The 11,826-nt window shown below is 33.8% G+C and overlaps 1 pseudogene; it reads left to right on the top strand.

Moving 5' to 3' along the window:
- Window positions 1–268: 268 nt before the first annotated feature.
- On the top strand, window positions 269–10,009 carry LOC106876938 (zinc finger protein 271-like; annotated as a pseudogene).
- Window positions 10,010–11,826: the final 1,817 nt, after the last annotated feature.

The following is an 11,826-nucleotide window of genomic DNA, read 5'->3' as shown; positions in this document are numbered from 1 at the left end:
TATATATATATATATGTATATATATGCACAGCACACACTCACACCTACGTACGTACATACATTCATACATACGTATGTGTGTATAGGCACATGGAGATAGTTGTATCCTCTTGACTTAACACTATGTGATAGTTCTAAATAAGTGTCACTATCATTTTTTTCTCTTTAGTCTCGTGAAAAAAAAGTTCAACTATGAGGAATGTTTCCTTGTTGGGAAACAAGGAGTGCATACACACACACACTCTCTCTCTCTCTCTCACACATACGACCGCACGCGCGGAGTGATTGTAATGCTCCAATATGAAGCAAATATTACGTATCGAAACTGTGGCCAATAACAAAAAGTCAGCTTCACTGCTTCATCCTGACAGGATGCAAATTTGTAATGGAATACAGAAGAAGCTGCGTGAGCATTGATGATGAAAACCCTTTTCCTAACAACGAAGTCACTTCATACGTTGTCTGTTAAAAAACGAAAAACATTGATTCACTGTTTACATCCGAAAACAGTAAGATTTCAAAAATTTGCTTCAAACTCGAAATAATTGATGTAAATTATAGAATCATGGTCTCTATTCGAGGATACAGTAATTGTATAGGAGTGAAAACACAGCAATGCTTGTGCTGAGACATCTAATGAGATTTAAGCGTAAGATAAAACGATCGAACTCAAATGTTTATTTGTTATATTGTAATGTCTAGGCTCGTAACATTTTTTATGAATGTAAAGTCTTAAATGTATAATATAAATAGTCTTAAGTGTGTCTATAATCTTCGTAATTCCCAAAGAATAACTCGCATTGTAAATAAATATAAGAAATTGTGTCATTATTGGAGCAGGAAAATAGAATTGTTAAATCTTTTATCTTTTACTTGTTTCAATCATTAGACTTTGGCCACACTGGGGCACCACCTTAGAAAACATTTTGTCGAATGAATCGATTCTAGTACTTATTTATTTTTGAAGCCTGATACTTTTTATCGGTTTCTTGCCCAAAGTGCCACACAGTGGGACTACTCCTCGAACCATGTGGTTAGGGAGCAACTGTCTTACCAGACAGGTATACCTTTAGCATTACTTCTGCCTACAATGATTACATGTAAAGAAATTGTAAGGTTATATAAGATGAAGGCATTTTTCTATCAATTCAACTGCCATTTGTAGACTTTTTTTGTTAATGCTTTTTCATTCACTTGTCTTTTCTTTATTCATCAACGTTTCTTTTTGTTTGATGTCATAATATTCGTAGTACCTTTGAAAAACAACCAGCTTTTGATCATAGGTTTGCTCAGTCGGGGCTGTCATAGAACTAATCACTAGCAAACCACCTATGTAGTTGTTTATCTGCTAGAAATAGCTGCCATATTCCCTTTAATCTATGCTTTGCCGTTTTGAAAAGGGAGATATATATAGAATAATATATTCATAGATATACACTGTCTGACAGATGGAAGAAATGGTCTTGGCTAGAATGACGTTGGTTGTAGTTCCACTCAGTCAAGATTGGGCTAAAGTACAAGAACAGCATCAGAGCAGTGACAAATGACGTTTTTGAAAAGAGAAGAAATTTAGTATCCACTGTTGTGTCTTTTAACAGAATTTCAAACAATTTCAACGATTATTTGTAATCTGCAAATTATGAGCTCCACTAAAGGTTGTATAATGTAATTTAATGATTAAAAACTGAAATTCGATTGTTCAGTTGAAGGTTACATCTATATTTTCTCATTATAAAATTGTAGAATTTCCTCTATTGAATCTCTTCTTTTCAAGTATTGCCTACATCTTGTGTTGTTTCTCTCATGTTTCAGAATATCCCATGACATTGGCATGAAAGAGTTTCAACATCACGTGCGTCATCAATAATATTTATGTCTTCCAGAAACGAAAGGAAAATATTATACAGAACAGATATAACCCTGTTTATATAAATCTCATAGAATTACCGTGAAATATTTCATATGAACTGAAATTAATAGCAAAATTTCACTATTTCATTGTCTGGAATGTGTACAAAAGGATTTAGTATTCTCCATTTAACTTATAATTTATGATAATTCATCAAATTTATAACAGTACATGGGAATATATAGCAACAGAAATATTTGTTAAGAATAAAAGACAAAACAGAAACGAGTGTAGTCAAATATTATGGTGAGAAAAGAAAAATTATGGAAAATGATTTAGATGAGAATGAGGTTAAAGTAGAGTCTAAAAAGATTGATTTTTCTGATGAGAGACTGAAAGGTATAGGAAAAACATTATACCACTGTATAATCTGTAAAAAGTCATTCTCTCAAAAAGGTAACCTCACTTCTCACAAACGTATTCATACAGGTGAAAAACGATATCACTGTGATTTTTGTGGTAAATCATTCTCTGGAAATAGCGACTTAACCAAACACAAACGTATTCATACAGGAGAGAAGCCATATCACTGTGATATCTGTGGTAAATCCTTGTCTGTAAGTAGCCAATTGACTATACATAAACGCATTCATACTGGAGAAAAGCCTTATCTTTGTAATATTTGTAGTAAATCATTTGCTAAAACAAGCGACTTAACTAGACACATACGAATTCATACAGGAGAGAAACCATATCCCTGTGATATCTGTGGCAAATCATTCTCTCAAAGTGGTGATGTAACCGAACACAAACGCATTCATACTGGTGAGAAACCATATCAATGTAATATTTGTGATAGATCATTCTCTGCTATTGCTAAGTTTTATATAATTTTTTTTTTGAAGCATGATTCTTTATGTTTTAGTTGGTTGTGTATAAATGCAAAGTGGATGGTGGCTTGGTGTGAACATCTGGCAATGTGTGAAATTTCCTCAACTCTTATCAAAAGGTTGCACCATCTCTCTTCCTTTCAGAGATAGAAAATAGACATGAAACAACTCAAGCACCCTCAGAATCTCCCTTCTTCTTTTCAGAAGCAAATTTTTAGGGGTTGACATCATCAGTTTTGGCACAATTAAGAGTCAGTCTGGAAATATTGTAGAGATTCTTGTGCTGTGGTGAGTTGATGTATGCTAGACACAAGAGGTAAAGTGGAGATGAATTTCAGTCAATCTTCTTGTTAGGAAGAAACACAGATGCATATTATTCTGGCTGGGTAACATCACTGTAGCATAGATATATTGTTGGTAGAGAGAGACAGGTAGATAAAGTAATTGATGCATTCAGAGTTATTGGGTTTAGACCAGTCATAAGCAATAGTAATTTTCACATATGCACCACAGTCAGAACTGATAGATGAACAAGAGGAAAAAAACCTTCCTAGAAGGCTTTCTTATAGACAGCACAATAATAGATGACAATAACCACATAATCATGCTTTGCAACTTTAATGGAAATGTTTAGCAACACCATGATGGCTCTCCCAATGACCAAGGAGGTTATGACTATAGAAATATAATCAAGAGTGATTAAGTTTCTTGGGGTTCTATGGTTCAGTTGACTTAAAGTTTTGCAATACTAACTTGAGGAAACTGGCCAATTCCCCGATCACCTTACCATAAAATTAGATGGATGTTTGTGGATACTAAAACCTTCTACAATGAAGAACATCACTCAACATATTCTAGTGATTTATTTAGAGTAAGAACTAGATCTCGATTCAGAGAAGTATAAGTAATGTGTATGAGAAGGAGAAAAAGACCTGCTGGGAATTTTTACATGACATCCTGATGTGTGCCGTTGACCAAATCTCAAATCTATAGATGGTCAAGCAGAAGCTGATATAGCGTTGGCGTTGTATAATAGACAAAGCTATAGTAAGTGAAGACAGGCTTGGGAAAGAATGGAAGAAAGAGAGGAGCAAGGAATAATATCAAACAACTGAAAGAGAAGTTAGATACCTAGTATATTTAGCAAGGAGGGAAGCAAAAATTAGATTTACCACAGAAAACAAAGCTAATGTTTAAACAAACCTCAACTAATGAAAGAAAACTATCTTAATTTTTATAGACGATACAAAACCAACTATGATGCACATCATGAATCAAAATATAGGCTATGGGACCCAAATATATAAATACAGTAATACATTCACTGATGTATTACTGACATACATGTCTAATTTTACAATATGATATGATATCATTGATCTGTGTCTGACTAGGTATCTCTTGCTGTGAATGATTAAAAACTTTATAGAATATTGTCCTACCAGAATCAGCTTGGCCTTCCATTCTCATTGTGTGTATGGGGAATAAGTGTCAGTAATATATTGTGATCATTAGAACAGAGGCAATATAGTATTGGTAGAATAGGAAGAGATAAAAAGACAGCTTAGCTGTAAACCAATTGTTGTAGTTGTTGCTGAGTATTTCCCAACCAGTTGGATGCACTCTTGTTTTTTGTGCAGCAGACTATTCATTGGAAGTCTAATTTCAACATAGTAAAAGGTCAGCAACTACTTAGAGGTTCACTATTGTCTGACTTTGAAATAAAAGTTTTAGCTATGTGTGGAATTGTCAAGAAAGATTAGATAATGTGATGCCTAGTATTTGTGGAAACCTTGAGCGTTTAATTACACGTCCAAAATTAGAGAGAGTGAAACAATTGTTTTTATCAGTTTGAGCTGTTCAGACTAGTGTTGGAAATGTAGGTTTTTATATTACTAATCTCAGGCCTTGTACCAAAATGAAAAACCATAACTATATAAGAGACATGGCTGAGTTGTTTTTGATATTGTTTAACAAGTTAGCAGTCCTGATTGAGAATGTGTATTATAAAAGATGTTGCAGCTATAACAATCCAGTCTGTAAAGCAAGAACTATATTATTCCAACTTAAGGAAATATATTTTCTAGTCCTGAGTACAGTCAAAATGTGAGGCCTGCTTCTTTCATTTTAAGTATATTAATTCGACCCCAGTACATGACTGATACTTACTGACCTTGGTAGAGTGAAAGGTAAAGATGTCTCCTGTGAGGTTTGAACCCAGAACTTAGGAGTTATAAAATTATCAGAATCTCTTGATGATTCAGCTATTTTTATTGTCATTATAACATGAAATATGAGGGGGTGCTAAAGAGTTCTTGGTTTTAAGGGTATCACAAAAGGCCTAGTTGGAGGTCCAACCTTTCAAGTTCTTTTACAAGGCTTAGAAAAACTGAAGGAGTGTTGCAACAGATGTGTGAATCTGAAAGGGGAATATGTTGAATCACATCATAATCAACTAATCCTCCTGTGTTTTCTTTTACCCAAGGCCAGGAACTTTTCAGCACCCCCTCATTATATTCTCCTCTCCCATGCCCTTAAAGATTCTCCCACACAACCTCATAAGTACAATATTAAAAGAACAACATTAATGACCTAGTTAGTCAATATAGTAATATCTCAGGATATATCTTTTTAAAAATCTAACTGCATATTTCAATTTGTCTTGATTGATGGAAGTAGAATGATGTGACACCAAGTCCACAGAAGCTTTGTTAGTTTAATCAGGCGACTTTCTCAGGAGCCAATGTAGACAAGTTAAGCTAGTTTCCAAGAATCTTGACACGTTTAGTTGGAGTGCTCACTTCATACTCAACTTTAAACTACTGCTGGGGTATCTCTAAATGAGGTTAAGTCCCTAACTGTTACAGTATTGTTTTGACCACTGGCAAAACAAATACAAGCATTTTCGGTATTGAGGATTTGATTTCAATAGTTTAATTTCTTTGGTTTGAGGGGCCCTTCTTGTTACAGACGTACCATCTCAATATCAAGTAATTAAGACCTTGTATGTTTTGCACTTTAATTCTACTATTATTACATTGCAATGTAAGGTGGCGAACTGAATTATATAAGCAATAATTATATTATATATTATGCGGCATACCTACAGAATTGTGCTCCCATCCCCGACTTTGTTGCCTCATAATTTTCAGAAAAATGGATGTTTTTTAATTAAATTTTCTACATATACGCTTCAGGTGGTGCAGAATACGATTATATCGGAATTTAATGTGTAAAAAATAGTTTGTGGGCGCGCACACATACATACTCACTAACATTATATATCTATGAAACGAAACTTGAAATTGTGGAAAACATTTGTGCGCGTCCACCTTTTTTTCTATTTTTCATATTAAATTCCGATATAATTGTATTCTACATCATCTGAAAAGTATTTGTAGAAAATTTCATTAAAAAATATAAATATAAATATAATTTTTTCTGAAAGTTATGAGGAAACAAAATCGGGAGAAGCCCATTTGTTTAGATATGCCTATTTTGCACGTTATTGTGTTTTATTTTCTGCGTGATCTCCTGGTCCGTGAAAAAATTGTATTTCATGAAATTGATGCAAAAAAAAACAGTCGTGGGGCACTGTTTGAGATAATTAGTATTTTACATATACACACATATTATTTCGTCAGCGAAACTGAGGCTGAAGATATAATACCAGCTTTACTGTTTCATCCTGACAAGAAATAAATCTGAAATTCTTTAAACCTTGATATCAAAGTGTAAAGTTGTTAAAACCTCTGAAAATCTCAATTTAGCGAGGAGATGGTTTGGTAAAAAGGTAAAACACTAAACTAGTTCTAGTTCACTGTTTACATCTCAACTCGGTAAGTTGATGAAGATTTGCTTTAAGGTTGTAATTGTGTAAATCAGAATTATGTTTCTGTTCGAGGATAGAGTAATTAAACGAAAGTGAAACATGTAAATAACATTAGGCGAAAGGTATCTCGTCATGTTGATGTTTACATACAGGATCTACTATCAAACTGGAATTATGATCTGTTATTTTTGAAAACCATGGATCGAAAGGCTGTGTCGACTGTAAACATTTGGTCGAATTTTACCTGAGTATATAAACGAAATTTCAAACATTGACACGAGGTCACATCATTACTAGGCTGGTACTTATTTGATCAAACCTATAGGTATGAAAAGAACGAGGTTTTTCGTAATTAGCAATCAAAACTACATCTGTGTAGATTTTGTTTTTAAAATGGCTCAGTGAATTAAACAGAAAAGATCCAAAGTACGATGATTACTCGAAGGTCTATATTGCTTACTTCATTCCATGCAATCTGTTTGCAACGACTCAATCTAAGTATATCTGAAGAAGGAATTGTATTCCGAAATATCATCGGACTATAGATAATTAAATTACAACAGGTATATAGTCCATTTTTTTGTATTATAGTGCATTGTTGTACCATTCAAAACTTTTAATTCTTTACAAACAATACTCTCCTTTTACTTATAATATTTTCCTCTTTAGGGAAGTATATTTCACTTTCACACCTTACCTCTACGTGTCCCTTAAGTAGCTGCACATAAGGAAGCTACAACATTTCATAAACGTTAATTTTAAAGTAATAATAAACTACTCGGGGAGCTCAGACTTGCTAGAAAATACAACCAAGTTTCCGTGAAACTTGACTCTCTCATCATGAATTCGAGGCGTATATTGAATAATATAATCCGAGGTGTGTAGTGCCTGAAAGGAGTATGGTTGATCATGGCTGGAATACCGTTGATTGTTTATCTGCTCAGTGAGGATTGTTTTAGAGCCAGCCAACGACTGGATAATAACAAATCTCGAGGAAAGAATATTATTATGTACCATTCTGTTATTTGACATTTATAATCTTGCTCAATCTGAAGATGCTGTCTGTGAATACGTAAATATCACACAAGTTTGATTGATATAATTTTAGTAAATTAAGAAAACTAAAATTCAGTTGTAACAGTTTTTCTCAAGTCTGTCAGTATAGAAATGTAGTAAAGTTTCTACTATTAAATTCCTACTTTTTAAGTATTCTCTATATCTTTATTATTTCACTTTTATTTCAGAATCTCAAATGTCATTGGCATAAAAATCACTTTTGAGATGCATTATCAATATTTATCATCTTTGGAACACAAAAGGGAGATTATGCAGAAGAGATATAACCCTGCTTATATAAATCAGGAGTAGAGTTACTGTGAAATATTTTCCTCTCAAGTGAGATTATTTACAAGGTGTTTCAGCTTCATTGTCTGGAATATATACAAGATGATTTTACATCCTTTGGACAAACTTACACCTTCAGGTATGAACAAGGATCATAGACAATGGAAACATAGCCGTAAGAATATTTTTTAGGAACAAAAAATATAAAATAAGTAAAAGGGAATATCATCTGTATAATGTGGTGAGAGAAGAAAAATTATGGCAAATGAAATAAATGAGAAGGTGAAGTATAAAACAGAATCTAAAACGATTGATTTTCCTGATGAGACATTCAAAGAGATAGGAAAAACATTATACCACTGTGATATCTGTAAAAAGTCATTTTCTCAAAATGGTAACCTAACTACTCACAAACGTATTCACACAGGAGAAAAGCCATATAACTGTGACATTTGTGGTAAATCCTTCACTCAAAGTGGGGTCTTGACTAAACACAAACGGATCCATACAGGAGAGAAACCATATTACTGTAATATTTGTGATAAATCCTTCTCTCAGATGTGGGTCTTAACTAAACACAAACGCATTCATACAGGAGAGAAGCCATATCACTGTAATATCTGTGGTAAATCATTCTCACAAAATTGTAATTTAACTAAACACAAACGAATTCATACTGGAGAAAGGCCATATCACTGTGATATCTGTGATAAATCGTTTTCTGAAAGTAGTAACTTAACTGCTCATATACGCATTCATACAGGGGAAAAACCTTATTGTTGTGATATCTGTGGTAAATCTTTCTCTGGAAATTGTGACTTAACTAAACACAGACATATTCATACACGAGAGAAGCCGTATGAATGTGATATTTGTGGTAAATCATTTTCTAGAAATGGTGAATTAACTTCTCATGTACGCATTCACACAGGAGAGAAACCATATGACTGTGATATCTGTGATAAAGCATTCTCTCGAAATAGTGAATTAATTACTCACATTCGCATTCATACAGGAGAGAAGCCATATCACTGTGATATCTGTGGCAAATCATTCACTCAAAATCATCATGTAATTAAACACAAACGTACTCATACAGGAGAGAAGCCATATCTCTGTGATATCTGTGGCAAATCATTCTCTCTCACTGGTAACTTAACGAGACACAAGTATGTACATACAGGAGAGAAGCCATATAATTGATATTGAATCTAACGATTTTTGTGTGTTATTTTAAATGGCTTATAAACACCTTCCACGCTACAATTGTCTTGGAAAATAATTTTCTTTAAAAAAATCGTGAAACTACATACCTAAGTATTCTTTACGAAAATAACTATCAGCATAGCAAGTTTTTTTCATATATATATTTATGTGTGTGCATATATATATATACATACGAGGGGGTGCTGGAAAGTTCCTGGCTTTCAAGGTATCACAAAAAGGCATGGTTGGAGGCCCAACCTTCCAAGTTCTTTTACAGGGCTAAGAAAAACTGAAGGACCACTGCAATAAGTGAGTGAATCTGAGACAGGAATATGTTGAATAAAATCATAATTAACTGATCCTTCTGTATTTTCTTTTACCCAAAACCAGGAACTTTTCAGCACCCCACTTGTATCTGTTAAGATCATAAATGTATTTACATAGTTATGAAAATATAACAATGTGTTAACAACTTCCCAAAATTAAATTCCTCATCATGTGACTGGCACAGCCTATCGTTGGGATGCCATTCACAGCTATATCTTCATCGGTGAGATAATTTAGCAATGCAAATTTTTTTTAATAGAAGCATTCACTCAGAATTCTCATTTATATTTCATGTAACATATTTCCAGAAGTGGGAAGAAAATGCTGACCATTCATTTGACATTGTTGGTAAATTGCTGAAAAATATTTTCTGATAAACCATCATTGCAACTGTTATCAATGCACAAACCATGCAAAAGTATTTCAATATACCATATTCATATATGTAATAAACAATATACCATATTCATATATGTAAATATGATTATGGTATATTCTGGATTTTATGTACATTATTTTCGCTGTAAAATCTATATAATAAATAACCTATCAAGGAAATGATTCTGTTCTTGATTTATGTTATTTTATCATTTATATGATAATGATTCATTCATTTTAATATATGCAAACTAGGACAGCAAGCTGGCAGAATTGTTAGCATGCTGGGTGAAATGCTTAACGACAGTTTGTCCATCTTCATGTTCTGAGTTCAAATCCTGCCAAGGTTAAATTTGCTTTTCATCCTTTTGGGGTTGATAAAATAAGTACCAGTTGAGCATTGAGGCTGATGTAATTTTGTCCATTCCCCTGAAATTGTTAGCCTTGTACCAAAATTTGAAAACAATATACATATATACAGAGTAAGACAGCAGGCTGGCAAAATAGCATGCTAGGTGAAATGCTGCTAAGCATTTCGTTCCGTCTTCACATTCTTCTGTGTTCAAATTCCACTGAGATCAACTTTGCCTTTCATCCTTTTGGTGGTTGATAAACTAAGTACCACCTGAGCACTGAGGTCGATGTAATTGATTTACCCTCTGCCCCAAAACTGCTGGCTTTGTGCCAAAATTTGAAATCAATTTGAGATGAACCTGAGAGGTTGAATGATGAAGGTGGTGGTAAAGGGAGGGAAAACGAATGTGAGGTCAAGGCATAAGGTGAATATGATGCAGAACAGGAATGAAGAGCAGAAATGGTGGATATGTGTATAGGTAAGTGCACTGAGTGAAAATAGTGTGACATGGTAAGAGATGAGAAATGTAAGAATGTAAACTTAATTTAAAAGTCCTTCATACATATCAATGAATATACATTATATTATCTCAGCCCACAAAGCTGTTAAAATGCCATCCATCTAATTGGCAAAGATTCACATATCAGTTTGCTATATCTGGCCTAAATCAAACTGACTCCCTTTACTTCTAAAATGGCTTTTACTCTATAAACTACTGTGTATATTACTTCTACTCAATACACATCTCTCCTTTTTCCATTACCTTTGCTTTGTTTCAACTCTCATATACGTTTACCTTTGTGAAAAAGATATATTCCACAAAGTGCAGGCATGGCTGTGTGGTTAAAAAGCTTGCTTCCCAACCATGAGATCTCAAGTTCAGTCTTAGTGCAATGTTCTTTGGACAGATGTCTTCTACAATCGCCCTGGGCCAACCAAAACCTCTTGAGAGTAATTAATAAGTGGAAACTGAAAAAAGCTTGTTGTGTATGTGTGTGTGTATATATGCATATGTACATATAAACAATAGATTAAATTGCTTCAATTGACAATCCAATAATTTTTATATAGCATCAAAATCCATGCTAGATGGCTCTGGCCAGCATTCTTTGCCAGACTTTCTGTCACATATTACTTTCTTTCTCACTTTGGAGTATCAGTCAGTTATCCAGAAATAGGAGAGCAATGGTTGAGTTGATTGGCTGTTCATTCATTTTAGATCTTTTTTTTTTCCAGGTAGGATAGATTAAATGAGTACATTATTGAGGCTTTGCTTTACAATCAGTTACCTTTTATGGTGCAAGGCGAGAAGATTTGTTGACAGAAGTGACAGCAACAACACTGCTCATAGCTTGTGACTTTCATAGAGTGCAAATGTAAACAGACACACTCACAGAGGCTGGTTGTAATTCAAAGGCTCAAACCAGAACAATCTTCAGATTATAGGTAAAGGTGCTTGAATGAAGAACGTTTGTTACCTACTTTCCTTGTGTAAATATTCCCCCCACCCACTTTTTTCCAATACTCTTTTACTTGTTTCAGTCATTTGTCTGTGGCCATGCTGGAGCACCGCCTTTAGTCGAGCAAATCGACGCCAGGACTTATTCTTTGTAAGCCTAGTACTTATTCTATCGTTTTTTTTTTT

This window comes from Octopus bimaculoides, chromosome 21 (genome assembly GCF_001194135.2).
Source record: "Octopus bimaculoides isolate UCB-OBI-ISO-001 chromosome 21, ASM119413v2, whole genome shotgun sequence".
NCBI classification, from domain to species: domain Eukaryota; kingdom Metazoa; phylum Mollusca; class Cephalopoda; order Octopoda; family Octopodidae; genus Octopus; species Octopus bimaculoides.
The sequence above is the reverse complement of the archived record's forward strand: the minus strand, read 5'-3'. Positions and strand labels throughout refer to the sequence as shown.